Below are 6,000 nucleotides of genomic sequence, written 5' to 3'. Positions count from 1 at the left end.
AATCTGGACAGGGTGTGATTGAGACGTGATTGCGCGTAAATGCGCTTTGGATATAGGTAAGGGTAAGATGGGGTTGTTTTCTTGACAGAATATGTGGTAATATGGTGCTTAGGAGGTGTGAGGTCTCATTGATATTGGACGGGAAAAAGGGAAAACACTTTCGGGATTGTTTTTCAAGAAACTGGAGAACATGTATCAAGATTCAAGAACACAATCAAGAACGCAAAAGAAAATTTTTTTTGGGGGTTTTTTTAATGAATAAGACACGAATAAATGTAGTATGTAAGATAAGAACGAGATAAACCTAGGGAACCAAAGAAACCAAATTTCTAATGATAACGAGACAAACCTAGGCTCTGAATACCAAATTGATATGAATCTAGTCCAAGATTCAAATAAGATGAGTATTGTCCCAAGAATTGCTCTCAATGTGAAAGATAGAGATGGATCAAAATACCTTAAACCTCACGAGAAACCCTTTGTCTCGAATCCTCAAAGACTTGGAAGAATCCCATTGTAGCTTCAAGTACCTCGATGATGCAATCTTCAATCAACTAGAGTCGGATCTAGTTTCCTTCGATTCAAGAACGAGTCCACGACCCTAAATCTAAGGCTGAAGAAAGGAAGATTGATTCGAGTCCACGAATCAATTTGCTAGTCGAGTCCACGACTAGCCACTAATTGAGTCCACAATTAGCCATAAGGTTTCTTACACAAGTGTAAAGAAAAACTTAAGAATTTTATGGAATTAAAGCCTCCTAAAACTGATATGGATGTGCCCTATTTATAGGTATAGGGCAGCATTGTAATCTAAATACAATGGGAAAAAGAGTCCTAAACCTAATCTAGAAAACAAGTAAATAGAGTTTTTTTTAGAAAAGGATTTAAGGAATCCTTTCTAAATACAACTAGTGTTTTCTCTTTTATGCCAAACAATTTAAATTAATGATGACCAAAAATAATAGGACTGATTTGGGCCTAATTTAATCACCAAAATCAGCACTTAAACAATTATAAAAAAGCCTTGAGTTATTCTTCATATTTTGCAAATGGGCTTGACTTGGATTTCCACCATCTTTGAACATCACCAATGAAGAGTTGCCTTAATTGTTTGGACTTGGGCCTTGTGATTGGCCCAATTAGTATTCTTAATGGATCTTCATATGTTGGGCCGCATCACCTACTCATTTTCTGGAAAATGAACCAAACACAAAAAGATAGTTTTTCGTTGTGTAGCCAAACTCCAGAAATGAAAATGTTTTCTGGAAAATGACTCATTTTCCAGAAAACATCTTTCGAAAGCCGTTTTCCAGGTTTCCAAACGCACCCTAAATGTCACCAATCTTGCTGCTTTCATAAATGTACTCAAGGCTCTGTTTGACACGTCTAGCTGAAAGTTAAAAAATTAGTAGTTAATAAGCTAACTAATTGAGAATAAAGTATTTGATATATTTAAATGTTGAATTAGCTTTAAGTATAAAAAGAAATAATTAGTTAAATTAAGATATTAGGATTTTTCTATATGGGATGTCATGAGATCGAGCCTCAGTAGAGGCGGTGTTGACTCTTTGTGTGACACCCCGTATTTTCCTAATGTAAAAATAAAGTCCCGATATTAAATATTTTGCTAGAAATATTTTGCAATAGTGTATATGTGTATGTACATTTTTTTCCTTAAACCTAGCAGCCATGCCTCCTTCCTATCTCCCTCGCCTGTCTCCCTCACCCTTGCCTGTTCGATCAACAACCAAACACCATTTTTCCGTACCCCTTTCTCTTAGCTTCTTCTCGGCCAACAATGGTGGGAGGTGAAGGTGTTGATCGAACGAGGACCTTCAGCCTCTTCCCCTTTAATTTTTCCGGCGTAGACGAGGTTGGCGGTGGTCCTAGTTTTTCTTCTACAACCAGTAGAGCTCCGGTGTTGTTCTCTGTTCTGGGCAAGCTGAGCTCTCTACGGTCGTTCATCTTCGACGAAAGGCCATGACTTCCCTTCTTCACGGCCAAGCAGCATTGATAAAAGGTGGAGAAGACGTCGGTGTCTAGAGTGAAGCTCCGGCGGCGGGTGATGCGGCCCAACATATGAAGATCCATTAAGAGTACTAATTGGGCTAATCACAAGGCCCAAGTCCAAACAATTATGGCAACTCTTCATTGGTGATGTTCAAAGATGGTGGAAATCCAAGTCAAGTCCATTTGCAAAATATGAAGAATAACTCATGGCTTTTTTATAATTGTTTAAGTGCTGATTTTGGTGATTAAATTAGGCCCAAATCAGCCCTATTATTTTTGGTCATCATTAATTTAAATTGTTTGGCATAAAAGAGAAAACACTAGTTGTATTTAGAAAGGATTCCTTAAATCCTTTTCTAAATAAAACTCTATTTACTTGTTTTCTAGATTAGGTTTAGGACTCTTTTTCCCATTGTATTTAGATTACAATGCTGCCCTATACCTATAAATAGAGAACATCCATATCAGTTTCGAGCAGGCTTTAATTCAATAAAATTCTTAAGTTTTTCTTTACACTTGTGTAAGAAACCTTATGGCTAATTGTGGACTCAATTAGTGGCTAGTCGTGGACTCGACTAGCAAATTGATTCGTGGACTCGAATCAATCTTCCTTTCTTCAACCTTAGATTTAGGTTCGTGGACTCGTTCTTGAATCGAAGGAAACTAGATCCGACTCTAGTTGATTGATGATTGCTTCATCGAGGTACTTAAAGCTACATGGGATTCTTCAAAGTCTTTGAGGATTCGGGACTATGTGTTTCTCGTGAGGTTTAAGGTATTTTTGATCCATCTCTATCTTTAGTTTTGAGAGCATTCTTGGGACAATATTCCATTTTATTTGAACCTTGGACTAGATTCATATCAATTTGGTATTCAGAGCCTAGGTTTGTCTCATTATCATTTGAAATTTGGTTTCTTTGGTTCCCTAGGTTTATCTCGTTCTTATCTTACATACTACTTTTTTTTCATGTCTTATTCATTAAAAAATCCCAAAAAAAAAAATTTCCTTTGTATTCTTGACTGTGTTCTTGAATCTTGATACATGTTCTCCAGTTTCTTGAAAAACAATCCCGAAAGAGTTTTCCCTTTTTCCTATCCAATATCAACGAGAACTCACACCTCCTAAGCACCATATTACCCAAAATTCTGTCTATAAAACAACCCCATATCACACTTACCTATATCCAAAGCGCATTTACGCGCAATCACGTCGCAATCATACCCTGTCCAGATTTCCGCGTTCTGTGACCAGTTTCAATGAATGACCTATATCTCGAGATCCACTGGTTAGTTTTATCTGAAATTTTGATATGATTTATATCTCTTCTGGGGAATTCTATTGATATATTATAAACTTTCTAATTCCTTACGGTCATTAAGATATTGATCTTCGAATTAAGGGCATCGTTTCTGTTTTTCTGCGTGATTCTTGAAATTCTTGGTTCTGTTTTGAAGGGGTTGTGTTGATCCTCTTGGTCCGAAATTTTTGTTGATATTTACAATAGTTTTTGGAGGTTACTTATCAAAAAAAAATCAAAAAAATCAAGAAAGTTGAAAAAAAAAACCAAAAAAGGAGAAAGCAATAAAGAAGAAGAATAAGGTTGGGGAAAGAATCTGGTTGGTAGGAGAAATTTGGAGGAATAAGGAAGGGGAAAAGTATAAGGTTGGAAGGAGTTCTTGATATATTCTTATTTGGTTGTGGTACACTTGCACCCCTATTACATTCTATTTGTGTCTATCTACTGATATTGGTCCTGCGTATCTTTCTGCCATACTTCTTTCTTTGCTTCCCTTTTTCTTTCAAATCTTGCTTAGTTTCTTTGCTTGTATTGTCCTTTTTATTTCCTTCTTGCTCTCAATTTTATTACCTACCTCACAATACACCTTACTCTCAAAGGCTTGTGAAGTTTTCCAAGGTACGTTTTCTTGAACTTTGAGGTTGAATCCATATCAACTTGAGTTCCGGACTAGAATTTTCCTTTTTGGAAAAAGGCTTGTGAGAGTATCTGCCACCTTGAGCGATACACGAGTGGAGTGTGTGTTTGTAAGAGTGTGTAGTGCACCCCAGAGCCATATAATCTACCTCTTACCAGCGAGCTGAGAATAGAGAGGGAGCGAGCCAACTTTTTGGTTTTGCTAATATCAATACTCACATATCTTCTTGTTTTTAGATTTTGTTTCTCATCTACAGATGTCTGAAGAGGTTCCAAACACACGTAAGAGATTATAGCAGAAAATAGATGCTCTAGCCTTTGCCATGGAAGGTTTAAGCACTCGAATGACTAATCTAGAGCAACACCCTAAGCGAGTGCAACTGCCACTCTATACTAGGGGAAACATTTATGGAAAGGGATGCATTATCGTTATCAATTCGGATCGCTGTATGAATTTAGCTAGTGCAGCCATGGTGGACTACCTTAAGTTACCTCTTATCAATCACCCCCAACCATATAATCTTATTGATTCTGGGGATGTGAGAGTGACTAAACAAGTTTTTATTCCTTTTTGTATTGGCAAGTATTATGATGAGGTTCTATGCGATATTGTGCCAATGCGTACTGCACATGTTTCACTTGGAAGGTCATGGCAACATGATAGACATTTTTATTATAATGCACTCAACAACACATGCAATGTCACCTATAATAGATTTATACATGTGCTTAAGCCTCTACTTCCAAAACAAGTAGAAGAAATTCAATTGAGATCGAAGCAAGTTCTCAAACCAGCATTGAAGAAAGAAGAAATCAAAGAGAGCAAACTGGAACCTCCACGTTTAGAATTGGAGTCACCACTCCAGTCCTCTAACTTAGATTGTAGCCAAACAAAGGAACCGCTATCAGTGGTACAGTGGAAAGAACCAGCCAGAGCTATCAAAGTGCAGCCTCGCTTGCTAACAGAAAAGGATAATAAGCAAGAGAAAAGAAAGGGAGTAACTATTTACTCACTTTTATTTCAAAAGAATGCATTAAAATTCTCTAGATTTGTTTGCCATGTTTCTATTATTGACCTACTTGCCAGATGTATTAGAAATTTGTTTGCCTCCATACATCCAAGATTCCTTAATTTTGATTTTACTAAAACTTTCTTTGATAGAGATAAGGAATCACTTGGAAGTTATAAGGCACATTTGAAAACTTCTTATGGCAAATACCACTTGCACAAGGGGTTTTGGTTCAAAGTCAATGGGATTGACACTTTTTGCTTTGTTTTGGGCAATGATTTAATTGTTGATTCACATAAGGGACATTTTGATTTTCTAAAGAGTAATGATGTTTTGCATGAATATTTTCATTGGCCAAAGAAGAAAAAAGATGTAGAATCTTATGTTCAGAATTGTGCTACTTACCACCATAATACATTTAAATCATTACTTGATATTTCCATGAATTTTCTGTTTGATTTTACCTTAAGCTCTAGGAGGAAAGATTTTGTGCTTATTGACAATTCAAACAAGATGCATAAATTTAATATGTCTCATTTTATTGAATTATTACCATCCAGAATGTTTAAATTCCCTGATGTGTCATTAGACTTAATTGCCTTACTTGTTGATTGTAGGATGATGATTGGAGCGACTCATGTCAAGCATCCCAAGAAAAAGTTCCATGAGCGTGATAAAACAGAAAGTGAGCTTGCTACTTTGTCTTTCACTGAAGATTTGGATTCGAGGACGAATCCTTTTCAAGAATGGGAGAATAATAGGAACCAGTACACATGGAATCCAGAAAGGGTAAATAGTGGGCTCATCACAAGGCCCATAACGACGACCTTAAAACATCATTGGTGGAAGAAACAACAAAGACCAATAATAAGTCCATTCGATAGAGGAAAATATTATAGTGGCCAATTTCAAGTGATATCATGGATCGAAGACAATGCTTACAAGATTCGAGGTCAAATCATTTTCAAGAAGGGGAGGATGATGCGGCCCAACATATGAAGATCCAATAAGAGTACTAATTGGGCTAATCACAAGGCCCAAGTCTA

This window comes from Ipomoea nil, unplaced genomic scaffold, assembly GCF_001879475.1.
Source record: "Ipomoea nil cultivar Tokyo-kokei standard unplaced genomic scaffold, Asagao_1.1 scaffold3100, whole genome shotgun sequence".
Classification (NCBI taxonomy): Eukaryota; Viridiplantae; Streptophyta; class Magnoliopsida; order Solanales; family Convolvulaceae; genus Ipomoea; species Ipomoea nil.
Note: the sequence above shows the minus strand (reverse complement) of the source record.